Genomic DNA, 13534 nt, shown 5'->3' with positions numbered 1-13534 from the left:
GACAATTTCTCTTTACATGACCCTCTTGTCCACACTTGTAGCAGGCTCGCATGTTAGCTCGGCTTTCGCCACAATGCTTGCTGTTGCACTTTGGACAAGTTGGCACATGAGTATTATGGTTTTGATCGCCACTCATTGCCCCTTTATCTTTCTTATTCCCTTTCTGGTTCTGGTTCTCCTGAGCCTTCCTCTTATCTCCAGACCCAAAATTTCCTTTCTTGGCTTCCCTCCTAGTAGCACTTACCTTCCAAATTTTTCCCTCCATGTGTTCCACTTCAAGTGCACGTTCCAATGTCTCTACATATGTCGTAACTCCCATAGGGGTTAACTTGACGTCTCTGGAAATCATCGCCTTCAACCCTCTCATGAACCGTTGAATCCTTAAGGTCTCGGTAGGCACCATGTCCTTTGCAAATTTTTCAAGTCGATCAAATTTCATTGCATATATTCTGTCACTATGGAGTTTCATTGAGTTAAATCTATGAACTCATCCACCTTTGCTTCTAGAATTGAAGCACTAAAGTATTTCTTATTGAAAACTTCTACGAATTCGATCCCGGTCATTGCAGTCACATCTCTAGTTTGCTTTACAATATCCCACTGAATTCGTGCATCTTTCTTCAGCAAATGTGACGCACAGGACACCCTGTCCTCGTCATTCAGAATCATGTGTTCCAAAATATATTCTACCATCCTAAGCCACTCCTCTGCATCGATAGGATTGGCATTCCCACAAAGTTAGGCGGATGTGCTTCCTGAATCGTTCGTATACTTGCTCAAATTCTGGTATAAAGCGTCCCACCATGTGTCCTCCCTACCTTAATGGTTATTCAATAGGCACTTGCTGCTGTGGCGCTTGTGCCAGAGGTTGCCCTCTTCCAGGTCGACCTAAGTCCTCATCTCTTAGCCGTAGTTATTTTGTTTTTGAACCACGCATGTGAATGAAAAGCAAAAACTCATGATAATTAATTTCATATTCAACATCAAACAGTTGTTGCCTCCAAAACAAGTCTTCTTTCTCCAAACCTTTGATAAAAGATAATGCTAAATCTTTTTGAGCTTGTTCCATATCTTTCACATCCAAAAGAGGCATCGAGAATTATTGAATTACATGATTTTCCAAGATCATCTTTATTGTAGTTCTTTCATGAAAATTATGCAAGAGGCGCGACTGAATATCATCTTACAAAGCATGTAAGTCTACAGTGATGAATTTTTCTTTGCATTTGGAAAGGGAATGACGACGCGAGTCTCGCGAACTTGGCACGAGGCATATACCTTGGTGTGAGACGATGGTCTCGCGAGGCGTGACCCTACCTTGGCACGAGAAGCCTGCCCTTGCGAGGCATCTCCCTTGGTGTGAGAGGTGAGTCTTTCAAGTGACCCTGCAACAAAGTACCCACAATTGCAGGAAGCAAGAGTCATACTTTTTAACCTTGTGGGGTGTCAGTGAAAAGGAGCTCATCTCGAGCGCGTGTCAAATTTTTGGTGTATGCCAAACGGAGTGGCTAAGCGACCCTTAGAAATTTATTTCAACAAGTGATCAGACCTTTTTCCTTGACAGATTTTTGGCATCCACACTTTCCCCCCAGTCTATAAGGAGGCCTTTAGGTGTTCTTGTAGACTTTTTTTGTGCCATCTTAACATGCAAGTTATAAGTGTGTTTCCTTGTTTATGAGATATGGAAAAGCATACTTCAAGAGTGGTGACTCTCAGGATGCCTTTGAAGTTTAATTAATGCCAAGCATTCATTTGTACAGATCCCACGGGTGATATTGTTGTACAAAACATCGAGTTGCACGAAGGAGCTTGAGGCACACTACGCGAAGGGGCCAAAGAAGTATCGTCTAGACAAGGTGAGCTCTTGGGTGGTGTTCTTAAGATGCTGCTTTGGGTGGTTTATGTGTATGAAACGCTTGTCAGATTTCAGAGTGAAGAGTGCTTCAACAATTTTTTCTTGTGGTCCTTTTGTCTTTTTGGCTTCTTCTTCACTATCAGAGCAGCAAGTCGACTCGACCACAAAGTCTACCAGTACTTGCTCATTGAATTAACACACTTGGTGTATTTTTAGTGTTCCATGCTCATTGGAGGAGCATCTGAGCTCCTCTTATGTATGCATGTTGGTTTATTCTAAGGATGTGTTGACCCTTTGGGTATCTCCCATCCTCTTTTTTTTTATATACGCCATGCGCGTGATTTTGACATTTTATTTTTGATCGAGAAGTGTCCTTCTCGTTATTATGCATAGTATTATTTTTGCAAGAGTCTTCTTCGAGACCATTTTTGCAAGTGTCTTCTTTGAGACCCTTTCTGCAAGCGTCTTCTTTGAGACCATTTTTTGGCTAGGTAACTTTGGTCGACCAAGGATTATTATGAGGAGCCTTTTTGGTCCATGATTTGATATCCCCTTGGATTGGGACCCTTATAGGGAGATGGTACGTGTAAAGCCTCACCAATGCCTATTTTTAAGGCTCTTTTTCCCTTGGTAAGGCGACTTGGTCAATCTAGACTTAGGGATCTCTTTGGGCTACCCTTTTGTCTTCTATGAAGTGGTCCCTTTGTAGGGTGGGTGTGTTTGTGTGGAAGTCATTTTTAGGGAACTTTTCACTTTCTTAGACTCTCCAGGGGTAGCTAGTCCTTATAGATCCAAATGTTGTCTTATAAGGTTCACTGCTCATACATATATATATTATAAGTATTTTTATATATATCTCACGAGGCCAGGCACCTATTTTGCACATGGCTAGGAGCCCGTTAAGGCTCGCGAGGCTAGACACCAATTTTGCACATGGCTAACTCCATATTGAGGATTGCGAGGCTAGGCACCTATTTTGCACTTGGTCAGGTGCCTGTTGAGGCTCGTGAGGATAGGCGCCTATTTTGCACATGGCTAGGTGCCTATTGAGGCTCGCGAGGCTATGCACCTATTTGGAACACGACTAGGTGCATGTTGAGGCTCGCGAGGCTAGGCACCTATTTTACACATGGCTAGGTTCATGTTGAGGCTCGCGAGGCTAGGCGCCTATTTTGCACACGGATAGGTGCCTATTGAGGCTTGTGAGGCTTGGCACCTATTTCGCACACCAATAGGTTTCTGGTGAGGTTGGGTATAATACCACGCTAGTGGTTGATGGGATCTATCTCGCCCGACACTTTGTTTTTCGTTCTCTACGATAAGCTTTGACTATTCCAATTTACAATGGCAGTATGTGCATCATATAAGAATCCTTGAAGATGAGAGAGGTAATATATAAGATAGGTGCTTGACATTAGTAATAGTAGGCAACATGCAAGGGTAAGCACAATGTCATCGTCATATTACATCCTGGAGTTAGCTTGGCGATCTCTTTGGATCCTATCAAGGTAGATTACATCTACACTACCACTACTAGGCAATTGAGGTGACCTCTTTGGTTCCCAAGTGACACAAATAAAGGAAGCCTTATCAAAGGTTATCCATGATGAATCCTGCTAGCTTCTGTCGGTATTAAATGATCAAAAAAAGGTACACAACGGAATATATGGACCCATTTTAATAAATATTAATATCAGCCAAAATCATATACATATATAAGTATTAAATCACATGCAAATAGATCAGGGATTACCTCTTGTAGTCTACCAAGTGTCCTTGAGTCTTTTTTTATAAATCAACGATCTTCCTATCCAGTGTTGTGAGATCTCACACCCTGATCTTCCACACCAATCCTCAAACACACAAGTAAGTGTGTGGGCACGTAGGATTCAAAAGGTTTATTTATGTGACTCCCTAGATGTACTCAACACATGAGATCTAGAGAGTTTTGACAGAGAGAATGTTTAGAATAGTTTTCAGGTTTAGAGAAAACTATCGCATTAGACAGAGACTAATTATCCATCCTTTATCTGAATATCACGTATATCAGATTTATAAAGATATTTAATCTAATTAAATAATATTTTTTAATTAAAATATAATTCAAATTAAAAACTGATTAGATATTTTCATTTAATTATCTATTTAAATCATATTTAAAAAGAATAATTAAATAAATGATTAATCAAATTTATTTGAAATTCTAAATTCAAATCACAGGTAAAAAATCCCTGATGCTAGGCGCCACACACTGTACTGTACAGTGTGTGTCGCCCAACCCTATTAGGGTTGCCATAATTTTCTTATTTGTTTATTTAATCAACTTTTAAGAAAATATATTTATTCCAACATAAATATTAGTTAATTCAAAATTAACTTTATCTTAAAATATTGGTTTTAAATAAAATAAATAAATATCATATCATAAATAAGATATTTATTATTTTCTCTCTTTATATTAATCCAAACAAGATTAATATTAATTTTTCAAAATAAAAACTATATAGTTAAATAATTTTTTAATTCACAATTAATCAATTACACATAATTATCAAATAACTATTTCCTTGCCCTAGATAATTAATTCCTTTGCAATTTAGTCCTTTCTCCTAACAAATCTTTCTTTTAACATCCTTACCCTTGACAGTGTAGGACGGAGGTGATTTGGGGACCATGAACCTATAATACGAAGCTCCAATAAACCATATTATTAATTAAACTCTTTAATCTAATAATCTTATTTATTAATTCAATGATTACTCCACAATAAATATGGAATAGCACTCAAAGTATTTATAGAATTATATTTATAGAGTTTTCTCTAGTAGACCATTGATATAATCAATATGTGTAGTTTTGTCCTCCATTATTGGTTCGTTAATTAGAGCTGGTCAAAGTTATCGTTTTACCCTTCTAATTACCTCTTGATCCTTAAGTACCAATAATCCACTAGCGAATAATTAATCTATAATCTCATTATCGATTTTAGCTCAATAATAATTCAGTTCTAGAATCAACCCTTAAGGGAACCAATATTCGACCTGTTAGGAAAGCATGGATTCCAATATTGTAATTAATGTTCTCATCCATCCATGATATTGAATCTAGATTACTTGCATCTTGTATGCTTACCAAACTGTACTAGTAACCATTCATTAAAGATTCCTTACTTTAATATGTTACATTATCCTATCTAGACCTATATGACCAAGTCTAAGATGCCAAAGATATGTGTCATCCTCGTTTGAAACTTTTTGTCTTTTGTTAGCTTTCAGGTTAGCTACTTTAAATAATAATGAATTATTGAGCGTTCGTTCATTTGGTTTGAGCATATACAGTTTGTCATTATGTTCTGCTTGACATATTTTGAAACCATTCTTTGAAATAACAATAGCATTATTACTAAAAGAAACATAAAAAAATTGTTCATGCAACATAGATAAAGAAACTAAGTTTCTAGAAAATCCAGGAATAAAATAAACATTGTTCAAAACTAAATAATTGTTCCCAAAAATTAAACAAACTATTCCCTTTTCTCTTGCTGAAATGAACGCTCCACTTCCAACTCACATGGTCGCCTCGCCATCTGCCTGCTCCCTTGATGACTCAAGTATCTGCATGGAAGAATAAACATGGTTAGTGGCTCCTGAATCTAAAACCCAGGATGACATATAGTCTTCCACTACAGAAGCTTCAAGTACAAGTAAATCATATTTAACTTTCTTTTTAAGCCTAGAGAGATACTTCTTGCAGTTTCTCTTCCAGTGACCTTCAATTCCACAGTGGAAACATTTTCCTTTTAGTTCTTTCTTCTTGGAGTTATTGTCAATTTTGTTCTCCTTGGCTTTTGGTGCCTTCTTGCCTTTATTGGACTTTTTGCCCTTTCCTTTGTCCTTATTATTGTTCTTCTATCTCTTCTTGGATTTCTCCTCAGAGTTTGAAGATTTCTCCTCTGCCACATTTGCTTCAGTCTCTTTAGTAATGGATTTGTTAAAAGACTCAAATGTCTGCAGTTCATTCAACAGTTAGGCCATGTTGAATTCCAACTTATTCATAATATAGTCAGTGGCGAACGCAGAAAAAGCAGGAGTGAGTGATTCCAGTATAATGCTTACTTATGTACGCTCATCAATGATGGCCCCATGTATTTCTGCTTCATGCATCACATTAATCATGTCTAAAACATGTTCACGTACAGAAACAACTTTCTTCATCTTAGTAGTCATGTAGGTTCTAGTAGCCTCATGTCCACTTTGATTAGATTGCTGCCCAAACATGGCCTGAGAATCCATTATCTCAAACGTAGTTTCCATGGTTTCATGCTTTATTCTCAGAACATCATTCATGCTCACAAGCATGTAATACTTTGCCTTATTATTGGATTGAATCCAGGCATCATACTTGTCCTGAACATTCTTTGGGGCAGTGGCAGCGGGCTCTTCTAGACATTCCTCAGCCAGGACATATTTGTGGTTCTCACGGATTAACATAAGATTTAGATTTGATTTCCATCTTATAAAATTATCACCATTAAGTTTTTTAAGTGATAGTAAAGCAGTTATTGGATTGCCACCGTTCGACATTACTGAAATAAATAAAAAACAATAATATTATCATTTGAAAAAATATCAATGTTTTGGAAAGTAAACATGATGCATGAATGCAACAATTAAAACACATAAATTAACATTTACTTTTCCACGATAAAACTACCCAACAAATAAAGTGCCGCCTTAGGGTCGGTCAAGTTAAATTCAGATAACTTATAAGACAATATTATATTTATAATTTAAAACTTAAAATAACTCTTTATTTTCTTTTTTAAATATAAAGTACCACTGGTTTGGTCAAGATGCAATTATCCACCACAAAAGCTTAATTACATCTTTGTAAGTGCAACCCATTATTTCAGATTCCATGACTTAACTTAGATAGTGTTTCCTTAGGGTCGGTCAAGCTTAAAATACATCACTTCCTCCTATCTTCGTAAGAAGCCAACCTTGGTCTTGATATGTCTAGAAACCTTCCTTAGGGGGACGAAAACAAAGCCGCCTCGAGGCCTTATTCATATCTCACGGTGTTGTACTAATAATGGAGATCATAGGTTACATTGAGATGTTCACCTTCTCCCACTTACTATTTTAGATTAAATGTGTTTTATTAAACTATTCAATTAATTACAAATTAGTTACTAGTTTATTAATAACCCTATGAATGTAATTAATTACAAAAACATAATTATAAAATAGCATGTTTCTATAATTAATGTGATCTAAATATTGCCCATTACATTCATCTAACTTTACTAAAACGCTTTTTACATAATGGTTGTTATCTTAAAGCCATATAAAAAAAAACTATTGCCTTTATTATGGTGTGAGTTACCAAGTTTTAACTAATTTAATACTTAGTAGTTTACAAGCAGATTTCACCAAAAATAATTCATATAAACAAATAGGGTAATCCTAGATAATCATGTTTCTAAAAGATGCATGATTAATGAGAAACTGTGTGGGGTTTCATGAATATCATGTAATTGACTAATGCATGATCATGTTATCAATCAAACATCAATGAACATTTATTTAAATAAATACAATAAATAAACAATAAATGATGAACCGAGTACTAATGGGTATTTCAAAGATTTACAACCCTTTGAAAAAAGTAGAAATAAAATTGCAATCTAAGACTATATAGCTTTCAAGACTCTCCAAAATGCACCTCCTCTCCTTTAGGCTTTCTTTCCAATCTTAAGGAACTTTGTTTTTCCAATCTTATTAATTAAAAAAAAATTCTAATTAATTTATTTAATTAAAACTAACTTTTAATTAAATAACCATTTTTTGTCGTCTTGGGTTAAGGTAAAAACCTTAGCAGGAACAATCTTGTCGTCTTTCTTTCCTTCTGGCTTGCGCTGAGGACAATCTCTTTTCCGGTGTCCTTCCTGACCACAGTTAAAACATTCCTTGGTGTTTGCACGGCATTCTCCAGGATGTTTCTTCTGACACTTAGCACATGGCAGGTATTCCACATAACCCGGCCTATTTCCCCCATTATTTGTCTGTGCCCTCTTATCGTTGTCAGATTGCTTGTTATCAGAATGCCTTCTCTTCTGACCATTACTGTTGCTGCCAGACTGGTTGTTGCTATTATAGTTGTTGTTCTGACTGGTCTGAGGTTGACTCTGCTGTCTAGATTCAAGCTTACCGGCTTCTTCTTTACTTACATTAGCCTGCAGCCTCTCTACTTCTATTGTCGTCTCTAGAACGTCGGCATACGTAGTATTCCTCGGGTTTGCTAGCTTAACCCCCATCTCGATCTTCGGTCGAAGTCCTCTAACAAACTTGTTCACCCTTAGAAAATCGGTTGGAACCATCTCAGATGCGAACTTAGCTAAACGGTCGAACTGACGAGCATACTCTGCCACTGATAAATTTCCTTGCTTCAAGTTGGCGAACTCCTCAACTCTTGAAGCAAGTACAGCCGAATTGTAATACTTCTTGTGGAACAGCTCCACAAATCGAGTCCATGTCATGGTGGCAACATCATGAGATTGCTGAACCAAGTCCCACCATATCTTGGCATCCTTCTTGAGCAATGATGAGACGCAGGATATACGGTCTGCATTACTAAGATTCATGTGCGTCAGAATTGGCTCCACATTCCTTAGCCACTCTTCTGCCTCAAAGGGGTCTGTAGCCCCTTCGAAGTTTGGAGCATGATGTGTGCGGAACCTCTCATACACTGGCTCCATATTCTGTACTGGATACGGCGCATAGTTCGCCACTGGCCATCCCCCATATGGACCAACTTGTTAGGGTGCTGAGGCCATTTGCTGTGGCTGCGGCTGCAGCTGAGGTGGAGGCTGAGTCTGAGTCTGAGGCTGAGCCTGTTGTCGTTGTTGCTGCAAAAGTTCCTCGACTTGTTGTCGCAGTCTGGCGATCTAAATAGTGTTGTCAGCTGGCGGTGCCGGCGCGTTGCGGCTAGCAGTAGCACGCACTCCCCTTCTGCGAACTGGAGGGGCTTCATTGTTCGCTGGAACAGCATTGGAGGCGTTTCCGTTGGTGCATGCAGATCTTCAGAGCGACATCGTAGCAGAGTTCTAACAGTTGAAAGAAACATGTTAGAACTTTACCTAATAGGCTCTAAGGCAAAACTTATTCTAAAACAAACATATCTCAGACCTATTGATTATGACTTCTTATGAAAATTTTATTAGTCTTCTTTATTTTTTTTTTAAGAATGGGTTTCTATACTTATAAAAACAAGCCATCTTTATTATTTCTAAGTCTGTTTCTAATCATCCTATATGACTTAATTCTCAGGCTCGAAACTCATCTTTGTTCCAAAGTTAACCATATTGAGGGAGGGCTGGGATCAGTAAAATCGTTCCCACTACTATGGCCCCCTAACCCTCAATATAGAAACTTGGTTCATTGATTTGTATCTACCCTCACCGAACTTAGTCATTATTTATTTTATTTATTATTTATTATGATTGCGAAAATAAAATCAAATTCATACATGATAGCAAAATAACATGATATTAATTTGGAAAAGAGTTTTTCACTTATTACAACCATAAAACAAAAATAAAACAAACAATGAAAACTAACTATTCTAAAAATCAGGATCTTCTACATCTGGTCCTTCATCTAGCATATCATCACCTAGTTCTTCATAATCTTCATTATCATGTGCCTCAAAATGTCCTCTAGGAAGGTTCGCAAAAATCCTATGTTTTTGCTCATTTGTAAACTGAAATTCTGATTTTGCAGTGAACCTAACTAAGAGAAAGTAATATCGCATTGCTACTGGTAGTTCATCTTCATCATCCATTGTTTCCCATATTTCCTCTAAGGCTGCTATTACATGATGAAAATCTCTAAACAATCTAATTACTAATACATATTGTTCCGTTGCTCTCATCATGATTTGCTTAGACTCTTAAAGGTGACCTATTTCTTTGTGGAACAAAAGTAGTCTTCGAGTGATTCTTTCTAGTGCTCCTACGGTGTTTCTTGGTTTTCTTATTCTTTTTAAAGCCTTAATGGCTCGGATATTGTAATGCCTCGAATTTCCTAATAAGGATTAAGACCTTGACTAGGAGGCCAGGAGGGCCATAATTGATTTAATATGATATAAAATGAATATATGCATGTTTACGTGAATTATATTATTATATGATGGTGAATGCATGCATGTGGGAGTATTTGTTATTATAAGGGTATTTTGGTAATTTGGCTATTGTGGGTGTAATTGTGTATTTTGGGTGCATGGTTGTGATTAATTAATATAGCCACATTATAAGGTGGATTGGTGCGAGCTTTTCGGCATGAGACGATCATGAGATGTAAGTGTTCGGTCTAGTCATAACGGGTTTAAGTTCAGGGCTCGGGGTGAGTCTCGGGGTCATTTTGATGACTAGAACATTACCGGAAATAAAAGGGTAATGGGATATGATTTATTGGTATTTGAGAATATTGAGAATAGCGGGAATTGGAGAGCGTAAATTATAATTAACGAGATAGGCGGGAAAGGACGGTTTTACCCTCGGAAGCCTTTAGAGGGATTTATTTGGCCTGGGGGCATTTTGGTCTTTTGACCTTAAGGGTTTATATCAGCCTTTGAGTGTTTAGAAGGCTGTGGAAAACAGAACAAAACAAAGACTTATCTCCTTCTCTCCCGTACAAGATTTCTCCTTCTTTTTCCCTTCAAATTTTGAGAGCCATCTTGAGGTGTTAAGCTAGAAGATCAAAGGTGGAAGCTAGGGAATTTATTTCAGCCGTTAAAGGGGATTCAAAACTGAGTTTGAGGTGAGTTCTAGTCTTTAGTTTCTGGTTGTGCTCTGTTTTTTCCCTTTAGTTTTTCAGCTTTTGATTCTTGTTGGAAGTTTGGATTTGAAGAGGTTTTAATTGATGTTTATCTAGGGTTTTGATGAGGGGGGGTTATGGGTGATGTTTAGAGGTTTAATTGAGTGTTTGGAGAAGGTTTGGAGCTAGATAGAGGGCTTGGTTCCAAGGGAAAACACAGGGGAGGCGAGCTGGTGCGTGCTGACATTTTGGCAAAACTGGGTATTGAGCCGCGGCATGGCTGTGGTGCGCCGCGGCTCAAGGCGTCTGGCAGAGAGGGTTGTCTCTGTCTGGGGGGCGCGCCGCGGCGCAGCTAGGGCGGGCCGCGGCCCTTAGTGACATTTTGGGCAGAATGGTGTTTTTAGCTTGGGGATTCAAGCCTTAGGCCTCGGGGTTGAACCTAGTACCCGGTTAAGTGGGGATTGATATCCCGGAGGCTAGATATTGGTTTGGGAACTTATGTTGATTATTTTTATTGATGGTATTTTATATTTGGATATGACTAGGTGACCGCTAAAGGACTAAAAGTTGATCGTTCTCAAGGGTTGTTCTTTTAATCATTCTAGCTCGACTTTGAGGTAAGAAAATTGCACCCTGTGTATATGTATGACATGCATGGCTATTCTTGATGCATGTCGGTTGACTATTAAGTATGACATGCATGGTTATTCTTGATGCATGTTGGTTGATTATTAAACGTGACATGCATGGCTATTCTTGATGCATGTTGGTTGACTATTAAACGTGACATGCATGGCTATTATTGGTGCATGTTGGATTGTTGAATATTATGCATATGATGCACGAGAAACATGTGATTAGGACATGCTTTGTATACTGGTTATGATGTTGTTCAGATCTTGAGCCTCTGTGTTATGCATGCACCTAATTATACTAGTACTTGTTAAGTAAGCATGCTGAATGCCTTGTTTGTAGATATTGGACATGTGATATATGTTTGGTGGCTTGGCTTACCTGTGTATGGCGCTGGCTTATTAGTCAGAATCGGCAATGGTGTTAGATCCGTCTGTGAAGTTGTGACTTATTAGTTAAGTTCACCACAGGTTGAGCACTGGTCGTGTTTCACCGACCCAAGAGTCAGAAGTGGCAGTGCGTTGTGAACGCCAGGCCAAATGAAGATTAGATCTAATCGAGGTTGGCATTGGATGACCCTTATAGGGTATTAATGCTGGACCGACCGAAAGGTCAATGAGTACTATAAGCGCTTGCCTGGTCTAAGACCAGATGTTCATAGCCAAGGTATATGACCCCGGTGACTGTTTGTCACATGGCTGGGGGACGCTGTCCTTAGTTACGACTCTAGAGTCGGGAGGATGGTTATGTTGGTGACCAATCACCATGCACCTATCCTGATCAAACTTATGAAGGAACCACTTATCAATTAAGCCCTGGTGACCCTATCGTCACATGGCTAGAGGGAGCTGTACCCACTTCTGTGACTTTTGGCTATTGTCACCTATCTGCTTTGGACCGTTGGTCCTGAATGGCTATTATGATTATTGTTGATATTATATCATGCTTTATTGTGTTTTCTTGCTGGGCTTCGGCTCACGGGTGCTTGGTGGTGCAGGTAAAGGCAAGAGAAAGCTGGACCAACCTTGAGTTGAAGAGCTTAGGTGATGATGTGTACATATGCAGCTGCTCATCCGCCACGGCCGAGGTTTAAAGTGGAACTAGGGTTAAACCCTGTTTTGCCGCTTAGAACGGCCTGTTGTAAATATTTTCTGTAATAGACTCTGAAACTATATTTTTGGGATCCCAATGTATATATTAAACGTTCTAGTGAAACATTACATCTTATCCAAAGTTTTTAATCCCTAAACCGCTAGTCATACCTAGTTACACAATTTTGGCCAAATGACTCAATTAGCGAGTTTAGCACTGTTTACAAGGCACACCGTAACGGTCCCTGGAGTTGGGGTGTTACAAATATCCTCATTGGTTAATGCTCCGTTCATACTTAACTGAAAACATAAATACTAAAATCGTTAGCTATACACATAAGCAAAATAACTATAACTTAAGTACTTACTTGGCGGTCAGATTCGGAGCTTTGAGTGTGTGTATCGAGGAGAACTTCATGCGAACGAACTGTTTCTCTGATACCAACTGTAATGACCCAACTACTCTAGACTTTGGACCATTAACAACAACTATACATAGACATTAATCTTTAATAAAACTTACAAGTGAAATAATCATTACTTCATTAAAAACTTGTAAAAACAAATGTTAAACTACATAAAATTTAAAGTAGGATATGGGATCCCATTGTTTAAAAGAAAAATATAACATACTTGTAAATAAAATGGATTACATAATAAAGTGCGGAAAATACATATAAAACCATAATTAAAGAGACTTCATCCTCGAATCGAACTCTCGGCCCTTTGATTCCATTCCGCCTCAATACACATCCCCAAGCTTCCAAGAACCTTTCCCGCCAACAAAGCTATTTTCCTGCACATATAAACATAAAGGAGTGAGCCTAATGCCCAGCAAGGAAAACCTAACACGTAAACCATATACATAAAATTCATAATGCAACATAAAACATATCATAAACATATGTCACACACATACTATAATGGCCATTATTACTTGGGGTCCCATAAACTAAACAAGTCATATGCCCATTAGATTTGTGGGGCTTGCTAGCTAAGCAAGTCATATGCCCATAAATTTATTGGGGCTTGTTAGTTGTACAGGTCATATGCCCAAGTCTACAAACATACATAACATCACATAAATCATAGGTTAACATAACACATAAATTATAAGATAACACATAACATAACATATA

Source organism: Humulus lupulus, chromosome 6 (genome assembly GCF_963169125.1).
Source record: "Humulus lupulus chromosome 6, drHumLupu1.1, whole genome shotgun sequence".
Classification (NCBI taxonomy): Eukaryota; Viridiplantae; Streptophyta; class Magnoliopsida; order Rosales; family Cannabaceae; genus Humulus; species Humulus lupulus.
The sequence above is the reverse complement of the archived record's forward strand: the minus strand, read 5'-3'. Positions refer to the sequence as shown.